A 23762-nucleotide genomic window follows, 5' to 3' on the forward strand; every position below is an offset into this window, starting at 1 on the left:
CTACGAAGTGCATCATGAGAAGGATCTTCTGTCACATAGACTGGTTTACACGTACGGGGAATCGGCCTGCGCTGATGGGGTGACACGGCGACGCTGCCCTTCCGTGGTAAGTTTTGGTGCCTATCAGCCGGTGAGGATGACATGGAGGTCTCGGACGAGTCTCATACGATACAGTCCTCGCCGGAGTTGTACCGGCGGCCATCGCCGGAGGTCTCGTGTGGTACTGCGAGGTATGTTAAACATCTGGAAAACCATTTGCAGAGCGATGCTGCCTTTCTCTTGTCCGCCTCTCCCGATCCATTTGGATCTTCACCATAAAACTTACGGCATTTGCCGATGATGTCTTCTCAGCCGTCGGAGAAGGTTTTGAAATTCCCAGTACTTAACCGACGGTGTTTTTTCTTCAAAATTTTCATGCCAAAGATTGGATCCGAGTTACGAGAAAGAAAATTTTACGGAAAGCCAGGAGAATGCACAACACATCCATGGCTGGCCTAGTGCGCCGGCCGTTGGCTGTTGACCGGCGGTCACTGATGAGCGGTGTATCCGGATCGGATTTTTTTATAAAAATGGGCCATCCACGCATAAGGCCAATGGATGTGCAAATGTTCACGTGGGCCAAAAGGCATGGGTTTACTCGCCAAGATCTTGTGAAAAGGAAAAGAAGATACGTCTAATACCGAAATTTCTAGAAAAAGGCCAATCTTCGTGAAGGTCTAAAAATCTATCCGCATGCGACCTGTTGCACGTTGTGGTGTCAGAATTTTGGTGGGAAGTTGTAACACTCCTCTTTTAGCTAAACCTAAATAGGAGTTGTAATGTGCATCATGAGCATGACATGCATTATTTTGTTGAACTCTTAAGAATATACATTGAGGAAACTTTGAACTCACTAAAATTGGTTATTTTCTTCCCTATTTTAAATGTCCTAAAAAAGTTTCCAATATAGTTTGTCAAATCGAATAGGCAATTTAGTACCTAGATCTAAATATCTTACAGTCTTTGGATCGATAGCATTTTGCTACATTGCCGACCATGTACGGGATGAGAACTACACTTGACCTGAAGAGAGACGTGGCCAACTAGTTCTTTTGTACCTCACATAGCAGTCCTACCCTGATTTTTAGTGAATGCATTCAAATGCATGTGTTTTATCTAAATAATTTTAGTGGTCGTACATCGAAAAGTGACTTCGTATGAATAAAGCTGCGTTTGTTTTAGTAAACACTGCGCAAAATCGATTTCAAACCGAGTACGTGAACTAAGTAAAAATATATAGACTCATTTTTCAGGTTTAATGTGAATAAGATTCCTTGACTTGCAGAGATTATTCATGAATCTTACTATATACAAGATAACATTGAGCTATTTGTTATTCATACACAGATAATTGTCGGTTTTAAAGATTTCTTGATATTTAAAAGGTACAATATGTTTCCACTGGTGACATTATCATCTCATTGAATCGGTTTTTTCCCGGCAGAGACGTTAAGAATTGAAATATATGTTCTGGCCATAAAGATCATCAAGATTGAGTTGTGCATTAAATGAGGGATGTTCATAAGTCTTGATCGCTCCCAAAATGGCTTGATCCCCTGAAATTTCATCGTTGAAGAATTCTCTAATTTGATGAATATGCTAATCCACATGGTTTGTTTACAGCAAACAATAATAACTTCTGTTCTAACTGGCTAACACTGAATACAATTACCTTAAAAAGCTAAAGTTACTTAACAAAAAAATCATACAAAATTCATTAAGCACACAATACATGATAAGCATTGTCTATTGAAATGGGGATTATGAGATATGCCAGATTGCTTGGTATTTGTAAAATGCTCAACATGTAAATTGTTGAAAAATAGAAACGAACGGGTCTTTTATCTTAGAGGCTTATGTCATCAAAACTCCCACACATTTCATTATAGGAAGTTAAGAACTCCATAATGTCACCTTGGTTTCTGCACATTGCAATTATGATAAGAAGTACATAGTATGGAATCTATAGAAGGAGCTTCATGTAGCCTCTGAAGGCATAAAAGAATTGGTATAGAAGTAACTTAGAACAACTCAGTCATCTTGATGTCACAAACTCATAATGCTTAGCATCAAACTGGGAACCCCCTTGTGCAATTCCAGTCATGGTTGTACTAAATAAAAATAGGAGCATGTTACCAGATTTTTTTTAAAGGATGATGAAAACTATAACCGTAAACCAGTTCCCAGATTTTATGCACGGGATCAGATCGGTTTCCTTATTTTCTGCTATTTAGCTAATCGGTGGAAGTTTCTTTGCAAATATACACAGATCTACTCTTATATTATGAAACAAATGCAGAAAATCTATAGGCATTATAGATTGAAACGGAGGGAGTATCATTTAGCAAAACTAATTAGCAATAAAAACACATCCTATAAAGATGGTAATACTATAAGTGAACTATGCACACCTTTATAATCATGGCTAGTCCCTCTTGGAACCCACTTGACCAAGCCAAAATGTAAAAACGTTGATCAACGGGGGAATGATCACTCCCTTGGCTATACGTTGTTAGGTAGGATGAGACTCTCCCTGCAGATGAACGCTAGGATGATAACCCGGTTTAAAGTCCACCCCTCCCTGTGAAATTACCGCGTGATGGGGATTTGAACCCGGGTGGACTGACTGCGCACTCGCTAGCCTTGCCACTGAGCTAGGACTCAGTTCTCAACCAAGCCAAAATGTAAGATAATTATATTTAAGAGTTAAAACTTAAAAGCCCTTGTGAGAAATACTTGCCTCCATCACTCTACGAATCAACACTGATTTGTATCATACACAACCATTTGTTCAAATTCACCAAAACGAATGCCACGACAACCTAGCATATCAACATCGTCTCTCGATTTTCAGTCCAATAACATCTACACAAACTGAATCCATATATCTACAGGAGCAATTGGTTCGAGGTAGTGTTGCGAGTAACATTGGTTGAATTCAATGCTGTCAATCTGAGTAACTGGGAGACGATCGATAAACAAATACCAAGCAAGAGGATGGCGGCATAGATGTTGCCCGTATCAAGAGGCTAGCAATGATGAGGTACACATTCACTGTATATAAGTGTTGTGGGTATACTTCATGGGTGTACCGTCGACAGTGCCTAGATCCGGCAAGCCCGGGTGACCCACAGATGATGATGTGGCATGTGGCCCATCGGGCGGCTCAGTTGCTGTTGATCATGAAGGATGAAGTCCAGCCCAGGATCAGGAGGCCGGATCCCAACCGACCTACGAAGGAGGCCGGATCCGTGGAGGCCCATGAGGAACCCGGATCCAGTACGACATAGATGGAAGGCGGATCTTTGACGTACACGGCAAGACATTGTACCGTTGTTAGGCAACCTGTAATCCGGCTAGGACTCTCCATGTAAACCCTAGATCCGTGCGTCTTTATAAGCCGGATCCTGGGAGCCCTAGAGGCACAACCACAACTCACTGTAACAACGCGAAAGCGCCAATATAATTCCAGACAAGCAGCAGTAGGCCCTGTCTTCGAGCAAGTGCTCCGAAGCTGGGTAAATCGCATACTACCGTCCCGAGGACTCTCCGCCCTATGGCCCTTACTTCTTCTCCCCCTTGTGAGGATCCCTCCTCCAGGGTATCGTCGAATAGGCAACGACAATAAGAGAAACATATGTGGTTGAATCAATTCGCTTCACATTTAGCTATAGATTGATTGCCATTTATCAATCACAAAAAATACTATAAGGGATTAATGCACAAAAAATACTACTACTATAAGGGATTAATGCAGAAATAAGAAAGGGGATGATTAACAAACCAGATTTAATACTTGAAACTTGGGCCTGAAGATCCAATCAATGGAACGATCCAACCATAGAAACAGGATGAGAGGAGTGAATTTCGAAATACATGGCAGATCGGCACCAACCCTATGATACCGGTTGGGTAGGAAAAAAAAAACCATGGACATCAGAGAAACCATAGGGAACATAGGGAGAGACTGAACCTCAAAATTGAATGGGCAGCCTAGCCATCGCCTCTGAGTGAGAGCTAGCAGCTTGGGCTATGGGCGTACCATCTTCATTGTCCCGTAAGAGAAATGTAGATGCAAAGAGTCAGGGACAAATGGTGAGGCCCTTTGTCTTGCCCCTAAGGCGATGATGCTGGTTTCAATGCCTGCGACGCATCACTAAGCAATAGCAGTGGCAGCGACGCTTCACTTCTCCCTTCCGCTTCATGTGATGAGTCTGATCCGTGAGGCTGGAATCGGCCGCATCTCAAGTTGTATGGGCGTCGCTGTTTCTTCTTGAGTGGGATCGACCATTCTGATTTTTCTGTCCTTCGATGCCCTAGTGCCCTACTCGTCGGCGGCGCAGAGTAGGACGAAGAGAAACATGAAAATATAACAAGGCCAAACCAATAGGGCCGTGTGAGAATTTCAGGCCCAATAAACCTAGGGCGGCCTAACTCGATGCGAGGAGTATCGGCCCTGTAATGAAAAGTTCCTTTTGAGGTGATTCATCGAGGTAACAGCCTGCTAATCAAGAGAGTCCAGAGCTCGGGAATAGTAACGACATGTACGTCGTTGGATGACCAGATCGAACGGCTAAGAACGTTAAAACGCTGTGGTGGCTCCTAGCTAGGTGAGTTTTACTGTTACTTAATAATAATAATAACAACATCAATGTTTCATTACTATTTTTTGTCTTTGCATCATTTTTCAAGAGCTCACTGCCCTACCTCAGATTATTTTTGTCTTTCGCCACTGCCTACCAAACATTTGAAACATCTTTCGTCTCCTCCGTTACCTTGACGTGTTTCATGTTTGTTAGCCCAAGAGGTGTTTTTCCAACACTCCTTGCATGAGTTCACCATGACATACTCGATCTTCTAGAGATCTTTCGTTCTAGCCCTCTTTCCTTTAGTACAATTGAGCAATAACCTTGAAGAAAGGAAATGATGCTTCATGATGTCGTGGATCAACCTCTTCAAGAAAGAAGATCGTCGTGGTATCGACCAAATCGTTGAAGACCGGTGTAGTCTTTGTTCAATTCTCTCTACCTAGAAATCTCGGAGATGAGATTCTTTTAAGTGGGATAAATCCATAACACCCCTCATTTAGCTAAACCTAAATAGGAGTTGTAATGTGCATCATGAGCATGGCATGCAATATTTTGTTGAAATCTTAAAGAACATACATTGAGGAAAATTTAAACTCACTAAAAATTGGTTATTTTCTTCCCTATTTTAAATGTCCTCAAAAAAATTTCAATATAGTTTGTCAAATCAAATAGGCACTTTAGTACCTAGATCTAAATATCTTACAGTCTTTGGATTGATAGCTTAACCTGAAGAGAGACGTCGCCAACTAGTCCGTTTGTACCTCACATAGCAGACCACCTCCCATCGTGATCCCCAAATCCCTATCATGCCAGAACCTACTGAAACAGCAAAGCTCCCAAGATCCATTCTCCAACCATGGCAACCACCTAGGAGAACCAGCGCCTGGAAGAGGAAGGCCCAGACTAGTCGCTTGAGTAGAGGAGAAGCAGAGCAAGGAGGGAATCAGGGCCAGCAAGGAGCGAGAGAAGAAGAACGTCCCTGATTTGTTCCTTGGCCTCTTGGAGTACAGGTACAAACCGTATGTGAGGCCACCAATATTATTTTCCCATGTTCAAGATTCATTCCCTGTTTTCCCTGTTTGTTGAGTTGATGCCTGGCATTGAAAAGAGTGGTTAAGATGAGAAGAAAGAACCTTCAGGTTTTCTAAATCATGATAGGGCTTATTCTTAGAAAACATTCCTGTAGCATCCTTTGTTCTCAGATTTAGCTACCTTGTTGTTCTTGAGGATGATCTTCACAGAAATTACTAACTAAACCAAAGCATCTATTTGTCTACTTTAAGCTACTAAGAGAGCTATACTAAATAGTCCTCTTATCCTGCAAATATGTATCAGGTTCAGAACTTTGTCATGACATCTATCTAGTACAGGTGTTGTAGAATTCATGCTCATACACACCCTTTTTCCTCGGAGCACTTGACCATGTCCATCCAAACTGCTAGTACCATATAATCAAGTGATGTTCAAACAAGCTTAAATCTGAATGCCAATCTCTAAAAATACAGTAAATACACACTCTAACTTTTAGAGTTGTTGTAGTGTTGCTCTGGTTATCCTCATTCAGGTTCGCAAGATGAACTTCAGTCCTACTTCCTGTAATTGGCGTTGGTCACTAAGTTAACCGGAGCATGTGTAGTCAAGTACTGTCTAATTAAATCACCCGCACAACTCCAAACTGGGGGTTGCACTCAAGTTTCTTCCCTGCTAGCAAAGAAACAATTTGTGTACTTCTATGTTCATCTCTCAAAATCCTTCTCGTGTTGTATACCTGCCAACCTGAGTCATTTCAATCCGAAATTCAACAACCAACTGAAATATGTTAGTTCTCAGGTACTAGTTGTACATCAACGCCTATGTTCAGATTTGTTAGGAGAAGAATTAGAGCCCAGCGAACCATCAGCTCTGTCAGGTGTTTAAACTAGTTGATGTACCTATGTTTCCACTTCAAAAACCACAGTACTTAACTTCTAAACTCAGCGCTTCCTAACAAAATTCGTGAGATATATCAGAGAGTCTAACAGAGCAGTTTCGTAACCTGCTGTTTTCCGTTTCGACAAAATATCTGAAATTGTAAAATCCATAACTAATTCATATAAATTCAAAAAATACAAATAAGATATCAAAATGTTCATAAAAATAAGATCTACATTTTGGTATCAAAATCATGCATATTTAGAAAACTTAAATTAACGCTTATGTTAGAATAATTAAATGTCACTCTATGGAGTCATGGGGTTTATTGAAATGCAATGTTTTATGCATTCAACCTCATTTAAATTGATGAACATGTCTTAGGGTTAATCTCAATACCTTTAATATGTCATGTCATCATTTTTGTATGCGCATTGCATTATGTCATGTGCTGATTGTTATTTTACCTTTCCGGTATTTGTTTCTTCCCGATCGATAGAACACATGCCCGAGATAATGAAGGTCGACAACGATACATATCAATACTTGTCCACCGCTGAACAAGTCAAGTACAAGATCTCCGAAGATCCATATTTTCTTATCAGTGACTAAGGAAAGCTTTAACCTGGTTCATATATGGTTTGAAAATGCTTTTACTTTTGGTTCCTACATATTGCATACGATTCCAATATATTCTATTGGTAGTTATAGTTATCCTATGTGTCCATATTTTATTCTTGTAGCCTAAATACCTTGATCCACTACTCCCAGCAAAACTAGGGTTGAGCTTCTGTGTATTGTTAGAGCCATTATATCGAATATGCTTAGGCATGCTTAGTTGATAAATTTTGATCTATGTGGTTGATGAATCAGAGCTATGAATGAACAAGATGATGTGGTAAGATTAGTGATTATATTAAACATGCTTAAAGGCTTGGATGGGCCGCCACATGGGATGTCGTCATTTGACTCGTTCTCGCCGATACTAGAACCTGAGTTCTCGCATTCAGAACCAAGACTGAGCCTACAACCACACGGGCCCATGGAAACCCCTTGCCCGAACTTGCCTAGCCTGTTCATGAGTCACATAGTTTGCAAGTTCCATTTTCCATATGCATGAGAAAAGAGATGAGATTTTCAAAGGTGCAACATACATGACATGGCCGGGGTGAAGGATGTCATAGGCATTGAACAATCGGGACCGCCTCGGAGAATGACTACGTACAATGATGGAGCTGCCCAGTTTGGAGTGACACATGAATTAGGCGAAGCAAGGGAAATATTTTGGTCGACCACCCTCTGCCGGCACACCAAGGAAGCGTGTACATGACGGCTAAGAGTCGGTCGACACGTGTGGGTAAAGTTGTACACCCATGCAGGATTAAATCTTTTCGAAAAGCCGTGTCCACGGTTACAGACGACTTGGTGATGGATTATGTGATCATAGACAACTCTAACCTAATCGTAAAACTTGGAATCAATGTGTGAATAAGGATCTCTCCTCAGGGTATTGAGGGGGTGCTCCTAGGTGATAGATTCAGCTGGTGATGAAGATTCGGTGGATTTAATATGATGATCAGTAGAGCTAGTGATATCGCTCTCTTATTTCCTTTTAAATGATCTGAGTAGACGAGCTTCTTCTCCATCTTATTTTACAAATGAAAACTAGCTTTGCGTAAAATAAGATATACATAAAGCCTCACAAACGAGCTTTGCTAACAGGTTGTATTAAATCTTTGTTGAGTCCCTGTATTCAGCTTGTCATGTTTTTGTTTCAGACGAAGTCTCTCTGACATATGGTGGTTTCTAGGTCCACATCGACAAGTAGCTTGGGCTTATGCTCCTGACCTCTTAGGACTTTTACAATTTTCCTATTTAGAATAGCATAACTCCGCTTCTGTTGATTGATGTAATGTCAGGTCAGTGACCTCTGCTTGTAATACTTTGGTTCTTTGCTCTGTTATGAGCTTGTATTATTTCTTCGAGACGTAGAGTTAATGGTGTGCTACCAATACTCACCCTGTAGTCTCTCGAGCTCTAGGTTAGGCTTATATCAGATGGAGATCTGGATTTGTCTAGCCGATCTCGGGGGACCCCACATAAGTGGTCTCCCTACTCGCCAAGTATCGCAAGGGAAAACAAGGCGGGGATGAGAGAGGAAAGAGAAGGATGGGGAGGATTCAGTTTCCTTTTATTTTTTATATATTTTTTAATAAAATATCTTAAGAACCGTAAGTTTAAATTATGAGCCGTTTTTACTTTTTAGATGCTCGTGTCGAGATCTTAAAAACTAGATCTCACGTTGATATGTTTCGGGAAACTTTTTAATACTGGTATGGTTGTACTCGTGTTGTACGTAGCTTTACTCGTGCTTACACTGATAAGTACTTATGTTTATAGTGTATTTGGTGTAGTTTTTCTCTTAGCTCGGTAACTGTATTTGATCCTGTGTGTAGTTGTATTTGTAGCCGCTTGTGTATGCAGCTGTACTTCTACACATATACTTACTCGTGTGTGCAGTTGTCATGGGCGTATCCACCCTAAAATTTTGAAGTTTTACTTTACATGTCACCGTTCAACTCTAGAAAATGGGAACATGGCCCAATATTGCACAATACGAACTACGGAGCGACCAGAACCAGCGAGCAAACCACAATTCCTAAGTTGGACCCGCACTCGCTCGGCTGCTCGGTGCCGGCCGCGCGACTCACCTTCCTGATTTCCTTTCCTTTTTTTCCGAGTTAAATTCATCAGTAGTCACCGAACTTGTCGAGCAAATTCAGTTTAGTCATTGTACAACGAAAATACGAATTTACAGTCACTGAATACACGCCGGAGCTTCACACACGGTCACCGCTCGCGACTTGGCTCGTATTTGCTGACATGGCGAGCTTCAGCTGTCAGATAACTTAACAGGGAGATAAGAATACCCAGCTAGAGTAGGCCATTTTTGCAAAACTGCCATCCTCTCGAGAGAGATTCCCGCTTGGCGATGCGCCCGCACCTCCGCATGATGCTGCCCCAGTCGATGCCGCCCGTCCCGGCGCCGTCGTACTCTGGCGAGGCTTCGCCTCAACCTCCTCCGTTTCCCCTACATCTCGGTGCTGCCCTGCACCTTCTTGTGCCCCCACGGCTAACCCTAGCCTCGGCCGGCCTTGGTCACTGGCGGAGCTCAGCGTTCCGCTGTGGCTTGTGGCTCCACCCCTCCCCCCTGCTCCGGTCCGCTGCGTCCCAACGCCACCCCGGAGGAGAGGAGGAAGATAGAGCTAACTATAGGACGCTAGCTGCCTCTAAACACAGATAAACATTTAGCTCAGCAACACTCCAATCAAGCATTCTTACTTCCTTTTGTTGTGCAACTACAGATTGTTCAATCAAATTCTTTCAGGTGCCAAGCAACCAAATTCTTTCACATGTCAACCAAATTCAACACAGATAAACATTTAGCTCACAAACAGATCTAAATAGGTTGTCATCTTTCAGGTGCCAAGCAACATCTTCAACCAAATTCTTGTGAGCCTGCAAAATCATAAACTTAGGATATGTACACTCTGAAATCTGAATACAAACAGAAGCCACGTTTCTATTAGAGGTCATGTTAGAGAACTATGTATTTTACACAACATGTTGAAGGATTGTAAAAATAGAGAAGTAACGTTTCTATTAGAGGTTATGTTAGCATGCCAGGCAAATGATACAATACCTCACCAGCCTACAATTTTTTAAAGCCAGGTAGTCAACTCAGTAAGTATCTACAAATATTCCAAAAAAATCACATTCCAGTTGAAACAATTCTTTTTCTGGAAACCAATGCAAAGAGCAAATTTATCTCAAGTACAAGCTTCAAAGTAAAGCACCATACATAACCAAGTTTTTTAAACAGAAGGCCAACAGGCCCGGCTTTATAAATAAAGCGACAACACCAGCGAGTTTGTTCTTACAACACCACGGGTCCTAGACCCACCACACAGATACCACAAACGCAAACGAACAGCCCACGGGGCGGAAAAGTATCAAGTTATCGGGTTACAACACATGAATCGCAGAAAACAAGCATCACCCAGTATCTTCATTCCGCAACCGTTGCTGCAACTTCCGGATCTCATCCATCGTCACGTCAAGCAGCCCTTGGTCCTTCGTTCTGACCAGAGCCCTCCATCTCTGCATATATATCATCATTTGAAACATCGCATCAGCCGAAGAGTTAATCAGTTTCCCTTCGATAGGTTCCCAATTTGCAGTTCAGACCATCCGCAACCCTGCGTTGTTCCTCCTCGGTGACCCCTGTCACCACCGCCTCGCTTTTAGCCAGGTTGATACATAACCAAGTTTCTGGTACAATAATTAAGTATCTAGCCTGGTTAGCCTAACCAGAAGAATCAGATATGGAACAGTTGAGCTAATCAGATTATCAACATAACAGGCTTGTAAATAGTGAATAAGACAGTGAATGAAGTGGTGACATGGCCTGAGAGCTCATCATTTCAGGGATATTTGGCTATGTTTCATTATAAACAGGCTGTCTGAAGACAGAAACAGAAGTGTTAATTACTTTTGCTTCAAACATAGATGCTAGCATCGTAGTTGAGTAATATTCAAAGATTGCTAATCTAACCCACACAATGCAATCATAGATAAAAACGAGATAAATGGGAGCATCATCAGGTTTTATGAAAACACAAGTGTTAAATCTGCATCAAATGGGGCTACTAATTATCTTGTACAATATTTGAAGATTGCGAGGAGTCACGCACGGACGAGAAACCCACGCACGGGTCGTCCTCATCCAAGGGCGACTCAGGCGAACCCTAGCCGCCGCCGCCTTCCCCTCCCCCTCCCCTCTCCTCCTCGTCGTCCCCGGAGGCTGCCGCCAGCGAAGCTTGGCGCGGCCGGTGATGGGGGCGGCGGGGATCCTCGCGTGGTCCCCGGGTGCGGCGGTAGGAGGCACGCCTCCGCGCCGGGGGGATGGTCCCGGTTCTGGTTGATGGCGGTGCGGGCGGGCGGTGCGGGCGGTGTTGGGGGCGGCGGCGCGGTCCTGGCCATAGCGGCGCAACCCTCTTCGCTGTTCCTCGCCGTGGCCTCGCCGGGAGGGCGGTGATGGGGGCGGCGGCGCGGCCCCGGACCCTGGCGCGGTCCTCTCCTCCTTCCTCGCCTTGGCATGGCCGGGCGGGTGGGGATGTGGGTGGATCTCGTGCTGCTCCTCCTCAAGAGCTGGGATCACGGCACCAAGGGCGGCGGCCCTGGATGGCGATGGTGGTGACGGCGCCGACTTGGTGGCAGGTGGCGGGCGTCAGGTGCCGCTGACCGTGGCACCGTGGTGGTGGTCTTCTCTCTCGCCGGACGAGATCGGCTAGTTGTGTGGCTAGCCGTGGCGGATCTTGCGATCCGTCGCCTAGCTCCCGATGGCGAGGCGCAGCTGCCGCCGGCCGGACTTCGGTCATGGCGGATGATGGCGGCGCTTTTCGTCGTTACCTTGTTGAAGGCATTGTCTCTGCAGTCTGCGTTTCTTCGCTTGGGCTGCTCCAGGGGAAACCCTAGACCCGGGTCTCCCGGATCGGACGATAGCGGCGCGCAACACCGTTCTCCCTGTTGGGGGTATCGTTTTCGGGGCAGACAACGGATGATGGTGGTGCTGAGGGGGAGCGGTGTGCTTTTGCTGTGTCGGTGTCGTCGAGTCGCTGCGGCATGGTGCAGTGGTGTCTCGGGACGGATGCAGTGTGATGGACATGCGCGGGGTGGTGGAGTCGTCTGGCGCCGTGGCGGCATCGATGGCAGGCCTGGCATGGTCAATGCGATGATCTCTCTTGAAGATGGAGTCGAGGAAGACGGCGGTATCAACTTCTATGACATGTGCGTTGGTGTATGCTGAGAGTCTGCTTGACTGGATGTGCTTCTCATCTGCTATTGGGCGGCATGGGAAGGCATTTGGTTTTTGGATGATATAAGTTGGTGAATTGTCACCCCCTTCATCCCTCTGTAGGTTTAGCGAGGTGGCTTCGAGTTTGATCTTTTGTATTGCTCTTGTAAGGTGTTGTGAATAATCTAATAAAAAAGCCGTGTGCATCCTTTGGATGCAGAAGCTGGGGCGATATTTCCCCCATTTCGAAAAAAAAATTTGAAGATTGCAAAATTAACACGCATAAAACGATGATGCACTGATACTTGAAAATTAAGAAACCGTGCAGAAGCATTTGGTAAGACATTACCTCATGTGCATCCAGAACAGGCACTCCAGTACCGGAAGCGAGAATCCACAAATCTTCTTGTCATACGACCCGCTCAGCAGCCACCCCACCATGCCAACCCATACACCTCGGCATCATGGCCCCTGAGCACGACATCGGCGCCTGCCTACTGGCCGTGGTTGGCAAGGTGGTACACGTGCACCTCATCGACGCAAGTCTTTGTGGCCACGGTATACGGTTGCTACGGCATGGGCCGGGCGTGGTTGACCTCGCCCTGGTGCGGAGCTGGCCGGAAGATGGACACGGAGGGGGCTGGGACGGCGCCATCCTCGGCGCAGCCGCCGCGGCCAGGCGTGGAGGAAGCAGGAGGACGGCGTCCACGAGCATAAGGTGGATGGGGGTGTCGTCGACGTGGGCGCCAAGGACGAGCTGGTGGGAGGGGGCGGCGACCTGGGACTCCGGCGGAATGCACTGGACGGTGAGTGAGGGCAACTCCAGCGGGTTGGAGATGACGAGGTTGTAGTGCACGGGAGCACGAGAATGACGAGGGCAACTTGAGGAGCCTTTTTTGCAAAACAACTGGACCTGGCAGTGGGTGTCACTCGGCGCCACATCAGCCAATACAGTGCTACAGCACGAGCGGTGACCGTTTGTAAAGCTTCCACGCGTATTCCGTGACCGTAAGTTCGTATTTCCATTGTACAGTGACCAAACTGATTTTGGTTAACAAGTTCCATAACTAATGATGGATTTAACTCTTTTTTTCCCTAACCTGGAACTCCACGATTCCATTAACATGACTCAGTATACTCATTGGCCGAAACAACGTTTACAAACCTTGGTACAACATCAACGCACAACGCCCGTGTCTCGTGACGAGGGGCATCTCAGGCAGCTAATTCGTGGGCTATTTTAATACAAGAACGAGGGGCAAACACCACCTCTCCTGAGGTGAAATGTTCACATGGTTTAAAAAGTTACGCTCATGGATTCAAAAAAATATTCGAATGGTTTAAAATAATTCGCTGATCCAAAAAATATTCGTTGGGTTAAAAAAATGTTCACGTAGTTCAAAATAATCCACCGATCCAAAAATTGTTTCTTGGGTTAAAAAATGTTGATGTGGTTAGGAAAAGTTCGGCGATCCAAAAAAAAAAATCATCGGCTCGACGTGGATGTCATGATGGCAGTCCCAAAAGGTGGCTGCGATGGTCCTGAAACAAATGAATTAAACTACAATAATGTGAATTGATAGACAATTTACATTATTTATGTAGCCAATTTTTATGCCTAACAGGTCGTGTAGAGTTTTTTTTAGAGTTTGCCCACCCTCAATTTTTTTTCTGTGTCCGCCACTGGCAGTTGTACTTATGTATCTATACTCGCTCATGTGGGCAGTTGTACTTTTGTACCTGTACTCGCTCGTGTGTGCAGCTGTACTTCTGTATCTGTACTCGCTCGTGTGTAGTTGTGCTTATACTTGCTCGTGTATGCAGCTGTATTTGTACTCGCTCGTGTATTTAATTGTAGTCGTGTTTTGCATCTAATTATATTTACGTGTTCACAAAGTTATACTCGTCCTCCACTGCCCTCGTGCTTTGTATATAACTGTAATCGTGTTTTATCGTAACTGTACTTTGGGTATTCATTGAGTTTGTACTCGGGCTATGAAACTCAAAATTGTTCGTAACTGTAGCTGTAGCTGTAGCCAGGTTGTAGTGCTAATTGTACTCTTGATTTTCTATGTATCTTTTTGTACGAGTGGTAGGAACCGAACAAAACTAGCTAACTTCAAAACAAATTGATCTGGCAAAGTACGAGTGATGGCCTACTTGCATGCATAAGTGACAGACGTCGTTCACGAGAGAAACATGTGTGCATGCACCTCGGATCAGACTCGCGGGACGCGGAAGGAGTACGCGCTCGCGGAATGTGTATGGTTGTACGTGCTCGTGGAACGTGACACGTATCGAGCAGACGGGAACCAACTTCCCTTTAGGCCTTAGTTCGTTTCATCCCGTCCCGGCCGGTATTGGGCCGAAATCCCCGTGGGTCAGCCGGTATCACACCCGCGGGTGTTTAATCCCGGCCTTTTCTTATGACACGTTCGGTTAACTCCGAACGGAATTCCACCCCAGCCTAAATCCCCCCGATACGCTCCATTTTCGCAGGGAAAAAAAAACTCGTCTCTTACCCCGTGGAACAGATCCCCGAGTCGCCTCCTCTCTCGCCCGACCTTTCTCTCTCGCGCGATTTGGCGGCAACAGCGACAGAGCTCGGCGGCGGATTTGGCATCGACGGCGGCGGCGCAACAAATCTAGCACATCAAAGACCTGCGCCTCACTCCCTCCCCTTTTCAACCTCCTTCCTCGACGCCGACGGTGGATCTCACCACCACCGCTTCCTCCGCCCCGGCGTGCTCGCGCGGCTCCGTGACTCTAAGATCGTCGCCCGCTCCCTCCGCTCCGTCGCGCGGGTCCTCCCGCCCTTCTCGCCCCCGCCCCGCTCACCCCCGCCGAGCTGTCCCCCGCGGAGGGCGCCATGCCACGCTTCTATTTCGGCTGGGCCGCCGCCAGGGGCGCCACGCCCCGGTACCCGCTCCGGAAGAAGCTCGCCGCGGCCAGGGGCGTAGTCTTCCTGCCCCCACCGCCCATGTCGACCGGCGCCGCGCGTTCTCTGCTGCTGTGTGGGCGTTCGCGCTGGCCTGCTGTTGTTTCTCTGCTGCTGTGTGGGTGTGCGGGGATTAACCGAACGAGAATGTGAAGCAGGATATGAGGAACGTGGTTAGTGGGGGATTAGGGTGGTGGTTGGGGTTCACCCGATTACTCCCCGGGTTAGATCCACGTGGGATTTGACCCACTCGTAACCGAAGGCCTTAGGAAGGTTGCAGGGGCGGAGACAGGGGGCGAGCGGGGGGGCTAGACCCCCCCATGGTTCGGCCTCCCCTAACAATCTGGTGTATACGTATGTATACCTAGGAGCAGTGTAATCGTATCAATTGAAGCTTTTCTCTTTTTTACGGAAGCTAATCGACGCAGATCGCTACTAGTACTTACTCAAGGCCGGCCCATGCTTACAATGTGTGACTCTGCACTTGTACACACCAAAGCCCAGCCCAGTTTTGGCCATCATCCTAGAGATCGATCCTTTTCTGTAATACCGATCGAGCACTTGTACACACCAAAGCCAGCCCAGTTTTACCCTAATCTAAGATCGATTTGCCATGGCGGCTGTCGTAGTCACAAACTAGGCTAAAAGCTACCCGCTTGGAAACTGACTCGCGATGCCGTCGCGCTAGCCACTGCGCTGATGTGTCGATCCTGCGGACTGCTGCGGCGCCTCACCAATCACCATCATGAAGAACAGAAAGTCCCAGCTATTCATGATCAATCGCTCAAATTTAGAGGTACGCTGGTAATCAAAAACTGATCAACTATCTTTGCCTATGTGCACAATTGTCAAGCCTAGAAGTGCTAGCCGATGGGGAATAATTTTTACACTCAAGCTCGGTAGAAGTGCTTGCAGGAAATCCAAGTGTTTCATCTATATTATTTATATAAACTTTATATTCATGAGCTATGGTTATGCTAGTTTAGGCTCAAAATTTGTGTCGTGTCCAGTATTGATGATTCTACAATTACCGGACAGTTATGCGAGGAAAAAACCCAGCAGCTTACCCAAACACAAAATAATTTTTCGACTCCGCCTCTGGCTCGCCCCCCTATACCCAAATCCTGGTTCCGCCCCTGGAAGGTTGGTCTTTTTCTAGTGTACCCGTCTAATACAGATAAAACTAGGGTTGCTAGCGCCCATCCCACGTTTTCCATCTATTTCTTCGCAGTCGTCTCTAGTTCAGGCGGCTAGGGTTCGTTCGAGCATGTCAGGGAAGAATTTGCCGCCTTCTCAAGGAGGGCCTCCTCTGGCTAATCCTCCTCTTCGCCAACCTGTTCTGCCTAGAACCACGCCCGGCCGTGATGCTCCGTAGTGGGTCGAATAGGCTATCGGTGGAGGTGATGGTCCTATGGATGGACGGGAAGCTCAAGGTGGCTTGTAGTCTCAGGTTCATTCTGATCGGCCACAACCCCATTTTGTTCAAGGGTGTAGCTCGCAGAAAGGAGGGCCTGGCTCTGGCTGGCATGCTAATGGTTTCAATGGTCAGGGTTCTGGTGGTTTTGCTGAAGGTTTGTGTTGCAATATTGGCTATGGCAATGGTTTTGCTTCAGGCAATAGAGGTAACTGAAAGGATCGTATGCCGCACCTAGAGGGGGGAGGGTGAATAGGCGATACCCAAATTTTAGTTCTTTTTCAGTTTAGGCTTGACACAAAAGTAAACTCTCCAGATATGCAACCATGTGAATTTCCCTACATGACAAGGTATATAACTAAGCAAGATATATCTAGACAAGATATAATAATGCAATCAAAGATAGAGGTAACTGTTGCGTGCAGTCGACACGTCTGTTGGGAACAACAAGAGGAAGGTGTTATGCGTACAGTAGCAAGTTTTCCCTCAGAAAGAAACCAAGGTTTATCGAACCAGTAGGAGCCAAGAAGCACGTTGAAGGTTGTTGGTGGCGGAGTGTAGTGCGGCGCAACACCAGGGATTCCGGCGCCAACGTGGAACCTGCACAACACAATCACAGAACTTTGCCCCAACGTAACAGTGAGGTTGTGAATCTCACCGGCTTGCTGTAAACAAAGAATTAAATGTATAGTGTGGATGATGATGGTTGTTTGCGAAGAACAGTAAAGAACAATTGCAGTAGATTGTATTTCAGATGTAAAGAATAGGACCGGGGTCCACAGTTCACTAGTGGTGTCTCTCCCATAAGATAGCGAGATGTTGGGTGAACAAATTACGGTTGGGCAATTGACAAATAAAGAAGGCATAACAATGCACATACATATATCATGATGAGTACTATAAGATTTAATCGGGGCATTACGACAAAGTACATAGACCGCTATCCGAGCATGCATCTATGCCTAAAAAGTCCACCTTCGAGGTTATCATCCGAACCCCTCCAGTATTAAGTTGCAAACAACGAGACAATTGCATTAAGTATGGTGCGTAATGTAATCAACACAAATATCCTTAGACAAAGCATCGATGTTTTATCCCTAGTGGCAACAGCACATCCACAACCTTAGAACTTTCCGTCATCTGTCCCAGATTTAATGGAGGCATGAACCCACTATCGAGCATAAATACTCCCTCTTGGAGTCACAAGTATCAACTTGGCCGAGCCTCTACTAGCAACGGAGAGCATGCAAGAACATAAATAACATATATGATAGATTGATAATCAACTTGACATAGTATTCAATATTCATCGGATCCCAACAAACACAACATGAAGGATTACAAATAGATGATCTTGATCATGATAGGCAGCTCACAAGATCTAACATGATAGCACAATGAGGAGAAGACAACCATCTAGCTACTGCTATGGACCCATAGTCCAGGGGTGGACTACTCACACATCGATCCGGAGGCGATCATGGCGATGAAGAGACCTCCGGGAGATGATTCCCCTCTCCGGCAGGGTGCCGGAGGCGATCTCCTGAATCCCCCGAGATGGGATTGGCGGCGGCGGCGTCTCTGGAAGGTTTTCCGTATCGTGGCTCTCGATACTGGGGGGTTTCGCGACGAAGGCTTTAAGTAGGCGGAAGGGCATGTCAAGGGGCGTCACGAGGGGCCCACACAACAGGGCCGCGCGGCCAGGGCCTGGGCCGCGCCGCCCTACTGTGGCGCCGCCTCGTGGCCCCACTTCGTTTCCTCTTCGGACTTCTGGAAGCTTCGTGGAAAAATAGGACCCTGGGCATTGATTTCGTCCAATTCCGAGAATATTTCCTTACTAGGATTTCTGAAACCAAAAACAGCAGAAACAAAGAATCGGCTCTTCGGCATCTCGTCAATAGGTTAGTGCCGGAAAATGCATAAATATGACATATAATGTGTATAAAACATGTGAGTATCATCATAAAAGTAGCATGGAACATAAGAAATTATAGATACGTTTGGGACGTATCAGTAACCGAGAGTGGAGCACGCGGAGACACAGGGATGATTCCCGTAGTTCCTTCCTTTTGAGGGGAAGTACGTCTACGTTTGGAGGGATGTGGTCGCCACGAAGGCCTCACCCTATTCTCCGGTGAGCAACACCACAAAGGCCTAGCTCACTTGTCCACTAAGGGATTTCCTCAAGGCAGAAACCGGGTCTTTACAAGGTTCTTGGGTAACACATCCACACCCGAATTGGAGGCTCCCAATAGTTATAACAACAACACAACAACAAGATCAAATCAACCATAAACAACTAGGATTTCCAAAAGGGAACACTAGCAAAGGGGCCCTCAAGCAAAAGAGGGGAAAATGTAAATCGCTTCGGTGAAGATGTAGGTCGGGGTCTTCTCCTTCAATTTTCCAAAGATCAAGAGCTTTAGATGGTTGGAGGAGGAGATCAAGTGAATCTTGTGTTTCTTGTGGCTCAACAATGGTGGATGAACATTTGAGGGAGTGAGCAATCTGAGCTTTTTTTGAAAGGAATACAGTAGGGAAAGCCCCTACAGTGATTTTGTTTTTTTAAATAATAAGAACCCAAATTCGCGTCCCTGAGGACTTGAACCTGGGTGGCTGGGTTGTACATCCACTTCCCTAACCAAGTGAGTTAGGCTCACTTCTTGAGCAATCTGAGCTTGGGGAAGAAGGAGGGTATTTATACCTCCCACCAAATCGATCCATCGCAGAATCTAGGGACGGAATTTCCGGTGTAAGTTGGGCCGGAATTTCCGGCCCCTCGACAGAAATGTTCGGTCGAATTTCCGGGGGGTGTACTAATAGCCCGGACCTCAGGTCCTTAGCCAAATTTTGGGGGAGAATTTCCGTCCCGGAATTTCAGGCCTGTAAATTCATGTTTCCTTAATTTCTTCTTCCTTTTCATCAAATGATTCTTCCCTTTTAATTCTTCTGATTTTAAACATACTATAGATCTTATTTAAGACCCACAAGTATAGGGGATCGCAACAGTCTTTGAGGGAAGTAAAACCCAAATTTGTAGATTCGACACAAGGGGAGCCAAAGAATACTTATAAGTCTTGACAGCGGAGTTGTCAATTCAGCTGCACCTGGAAAAGCACTAGCAACAGGGTGATGTGAAAACAGTGGTAATATGATGCGGTGCCGGAAAATAGTTGGTACTACTTTGATGGCGTGTTGATAGGGAAATGTGATGCGGCAGTTGACATAGGCATCCCAAATGGGCCTGCCGAAGATAGTACCCGGGGTTTACTGAAGGCCCACTACCCGAAGAATAAGATGATTCGGGAGCCCAAGATATATTAAGGAAAGTTAGAGTTGTAATAGGAAGTGCTATTTGTAATCCGGCGGGATGAGTTAGAAACCGTCCGGACTCTGTAACTTGTACAAAACGAAACCCTCGGCTCCGCCTCCTATATAAAGGGGGAGTCGAGGGACGAAGAGATCATTGAATCATTGTTCACAAACCCTAGTTTTCATAATCGTCGAGTACTTTTCGGCTGAAACTTTCGAGATTTACTTTCCCTCTACTTCTAACTAAACCCTAGCCTATAATCCATAGGCATTGACAAGTTGATACCTTGTCAATTGGCGCCGTCTGTGGGAACTAGAGGCGTAAGGATCTGATCTCGATGGCACGTTCAAGATCTTCGACATCGTCAACCGCAAGCAACGCAATGGATCGAGGTAAACAGATCGCTGCTTGGTCCTGTCGATTTTGTTCCTCACCCACCCTCCCGTTTGGATGCATATGCGTATACGGCGGAGCCCATGGAGATGACGTTCGGAAGGTTTCACTTTCGCGTCGAGAAGGAAGGATCGTATCGTGTTGAAATTCCGATTTCGTCGGGATCGTCGGCGGTCGATTCCGATTTTTCAAGCTATACATCGTCAACCGAGTCAGGAGAAGAAGAAACTTCGGCAACACGCGTCAGCACCAGAGCAAGAGAGAAACTCGCCAAGATCTTCAGCGACATGTCGTTTGAGTCATCTGCGGACTCATATATAAGCGATGACTCAAGCGATGTCGACAGTTACGACTTCATCGACAAATCTATCACAATGGGCAAGGTCTTCATCAATCTCAACGATGATGTCACCAAACCCAACATAGATCTGAGTACAAAATATCATCAGATTTATGCCATTGAGGATCAAGAGGAAACATCAGAGGCCTTCGACGATTTGGGCAATCCCTATGTCGATCCCTCAGATCTAAGGAGAGGTATGGGCACTAAATATGTCGGGCCCACACCACGCGTCAGAGTTCAACTTCCACAAACAGCTTGGGATAGAGCTGCAAAAGCTTTAGATGGTTCGGAGCCAATGACGACAACTGCTACAGTCCAAGAACTGCAAGCTTATGAATATAGACTCGCCAGAGCTGGGAGAGACCTGGAAAAACAGAGAGAAGCTTTAAATAAAAGAAAGGAGGCAGCCTCCGCGTCAAGCAGACGAAGGGGAGATCTAAGTCGACAATCTAGAACCTCGGGAGATAGTCATAGAGAAGCTCGGAACAGAGCAAGGTCCAGATTGCAACACATACCTGAAGGAGAAAGAGAGTACCTGGTTCAAAATCTCGACATGTCTTTTATGTCGATAGACACAAGAGGGAATATTATCCCTAAAACACCAGAAGCTGGGTATATGGCGACACAAGCCTTTATCCTTGCATCCAGGCCACCTCCAGGAGATCCAAGGGAGGCTTTGTACAACATGGCGATAGCAGGAGCTGAAGCCATGGGAACGGCGTTTGTATCAACTCCGCCAGAAGGAGCTGCAAGGCAAAATAGTCCACGACCTACGGCAGCAGCAGCAGCAAATGTCGAAGGAACAAGTGGAGTAAGAGATACGGCAGCACAAGCAAGGGTAGACAGAGCACGGCAAGGCAGAAGGGAACATCGACAATCCCCAGAACTAAACGACGAGGATATGTGCGGTTTGCCGTGCTTCACAAGGAGAGTACGAAAAACTCGAGTCCCTTCGGGATTTAAGTTGCTTGATCACTTCAAAAAATTCGACGGCTCGCAAGATCCGGAGGATTGGCTAGTTGATTACCTCGAGACGGTGAAGTTAACTGGAGGGACTAGGGCAACAGCCATGCAAAGTATTCAGGTGCACTTAAGTGGAGCTGCACGATCTTGGATCAAGAAGCTTCCTCGAGGATCTATCGACAGCTGGGAAAGTTTCGAGGACGTATTCGTCAAAAACTTCAGATCCACGTGCAAAAAACCTGCGTCGTTGGAAGAGTTGAGAGCATGTCGACAAAAGCCAGATGAGTCAATGAGAAAGTGCATCCAAAGGTGGAACATCATAAAAAACTCGGTAGAAAATATATCTGACGAGAGAGCAATAGATGCGTTTGTCGCAGGAATTAGGCGTGGAGATTTTGTCGAGGACTTGGGAAGGACCAATCCAAAGACAGTATCCACGTTAATGGAGATAGCAAACAGATGGGCAAATGTAGAGGATGCCGTCCACAACAAACGGCACAGGTCGCCAGAGGAGGACCGTGGTCGAAATTACCAACCGAGGCGACGATTTCCTCGGCAGTACCCGAACTATGACGCCCCAGGGCAAATTTCGGCAGGCTTTCGGGCAAACGCAGGAGGAAACAATAGAGATGATTATCGGAGAAGCGGTGAGCAGCGAGGCGATAACAGGGACGACTCTCGCAACGAGGCAAAATAGCGGGCCTAGGTTCCCAAGGCCTTTCGTGTCCCCCGAAGAAATGATGAACGGACCGTGCCAGATGCATTTTTTCCTCGACAGCAACGGAAAAAGACAGTCAGGGCACCTGCAGAAAGACTGTCGAAATTTTCAGGCAATGTTCAGGTATGCAGAGAACGCTAACGCTCGAGCAGCACAGAGAAATCCTCGGGAGCCCAGGAGCGAGATTCACCTGCCACCACCTCCCGCGATTACAGACGACAATCGACATCAGCTCAGAATAGCGGCAGCACCTCCACCGCCACCTTATGTCGATCCTAACTCAAACGGAGCGGTGTCGATGATTCAGAAGGGAAGGCCGTCCAACAGAACTCAAAAAGTAATCTCGCGACAGGTGTTCATGGCAGAGAAAATGCCTCCACCAACAGTTGAGTACCTCAATTGGTCGGGGCAAGACATCGGCTTCACCATAGCAGATCATCCGCAGCAAGTTCCTCGACCGGGGCGGTTAGCACTTATACTACCGGCGGTCATCGCGAGGATTTGACGTGTCTCGTGTATTTATAGATGGCGGCGAGCAGCTTGAACCTCATGTACGCGAGATACATTAAGGAAGATGAACATCTCCCTAGCAAACCTGAAACCAACAGACACGAGATTCCACGGCATCACACCGGAGAAACCAAGTTATCCATTGGGGAAGATCAATCTCGACGTTCAGTTTGGAACCCGAGAAAATTATAGAATCGAGAAGCTGGAATTTGAAGTCGTGGATTTTCCATCGCAGATACCACGCTTTGTTGGAACGACCAGCATATGCTAGATTTATGGCGGTACCACACTATACATACCTGTTGTGGAGATTGCCTGGACCAAAGGGACCAATCACGATTAAAGGAAGCTTCGCCTTAGCCGATAAGTGCGACAAGGATTTTCATCGGTTATCGAAACTTTCGGGATGCAAGCTGAGTATTTGGCGTCAAAAAGTATGACCGATTACGACGTATCGCCGGACGTTGGAAGGCCAAATAAAGAATCAACTTTCAATACCGAGAAAAATTCTAAGGAGGTGCGGATTCACCCGACGGACCCGAAAAAGACGACATCTATCGCAAACGACATGGATATCGCATAGGAAAGCGCGCTCGTCGAGTTCCTCCGTGAGAACTGGAAAATCTTCGCATGGTGTCCAGCTGACATGCCGGGAGTACCCGTGGAACTTGCCGAACACCACCTAAATTTGGATCCATTAGCGAGACCAATCAAACAACCTTTGCGGCGTTTTTCGGAACCAAACCGCAAAGCTATGTCTGTCGAAATCAATCG

Source organism: Lolium rigidum, chromosome 1, assembly GCF_022539505.1.
Source record: "Lolium rigidum isolate FL_2022 chromosome 1, APGP_CSIRO_Lrig_0.1, whole genome shotgun sequence".
NCBI classification, from domain to species: domain Eukaryota; kingdom Viridiplantae; phylum Streptophyta; class Magnoliopsida; order Poales; family Poaceae; genus Lolium; species Lolium rigidum.